This window comes from Xenopus laevis, chromosome 6L (assembly GCF_017654675.1).
Source record: "Xenopus laevis strain J_2021 chromosome 6L, Xenopus_laevis_v10.1, whole genome shotgun sequence".
In the NCBI taxonomy this organism is placed as follows: domain Eukaryota; kingdom Metazoa; phylum Chordata; class Amphibia; order Anura; family Pipidae; genus Xenopus; species Xenopus laevis.
Window position 1 is genome coordinate 35245048 of NC_054381.1, and position 1271 is coordinate 35246318.

Consider the following 1271-nt stretch of genomic DNA (forward strand, 5'->3'; position numbering starts at 1 on the left):
GTGCAACTTCTTGCCTAAACCATCTACTTTTGACCCTTACCAGCTTTTAAATGCCCCACCCCATCTTAAAAAACAAATGCTCTGTAAGGCTACACATTTAGGGGTTATTTATCAAAGTCCAATTTTATCTCAACATTTTCTGCTACAAACTCTGATCAAATTTGAGGGCTTATTTATTATTACATTTTCCCAAAAATTTTCTGTGGGGAAAAAAAAAAAATCAGATTTCCAGATTTTTTTCAGATTTTTCATCCGAAAACTCAGATTTCTTATGCTTTTTGCCCAAAAACTTCGGGGTATTGCATGAATCTCAGCGCACATCAAAAAAATCATTGGGACCTCTCCCATTGACTTATATGCAACCTTGACAGGTCTGAGATGCCGAATTTTCTGATATGTACTTTTCCATTCTAGGGGTTTAATAAATTCCGAAAAATGCTATGTTTTTTAAAAGTCAGATTTTAGAAAAATAGAACAAATCACACATTTTTCGTGATTTTCGTCATGGAACTCCGAGGTAACTTCTAATATCCTCATATTTTGCAACTGGGGTACTTTATTTATTATAATACACACATTTTAGTGAGTCATGTGACAGAAGTGACATCAGAACTCACCGTTTATAACTGATGACATCAGAACTCGTCATTTATAAGGATATCATGTACAAGATATTCATATCTTTTGTGTATTATATAGCTCCCACTCTTCCCAGCTATAGTCAGGTGATCCCACTGGTGTCTAATAAAAGGGCAGCCAAGTTTGGGAGTTTTACTTTGAAAGCAGCGAGTAAGTTGCAGGTAAAACTTAGTCCCTTTGTAAAATGTATAATGAAACCATAGAATTCTTAATGAATCAAATGAAAATTAAGCGTAGGACTGGCCAGATATGGGATGACTTTGACGTAGTTGGCCAGCTTAAATATATTGCAATATATGGACAAACAATCCCTGTTTTGTTTAAAGGGTAAGGCATTTTTTAGTAGCAGTATGCACAAAATGTCTCTGTCTTAAATATATTGATAATGGGTTGAGTGCAGAGGAACTCTTGTATTTGTCTATGTGTAATATATATATATATATATATATATATATATATATATATATATATATATATATATATATATATAATATTGCTTCTATTTTAGTTCTTTGTCTTTATACAGTTGTATTACTCTATGTACTGAAGGGGAAGTTTGCCAAGTCAAAGTCTATGATCCCACCCATTAAATACGTCACACATCAGCTCATCAGAGAGCGCAGTTCTGAAAC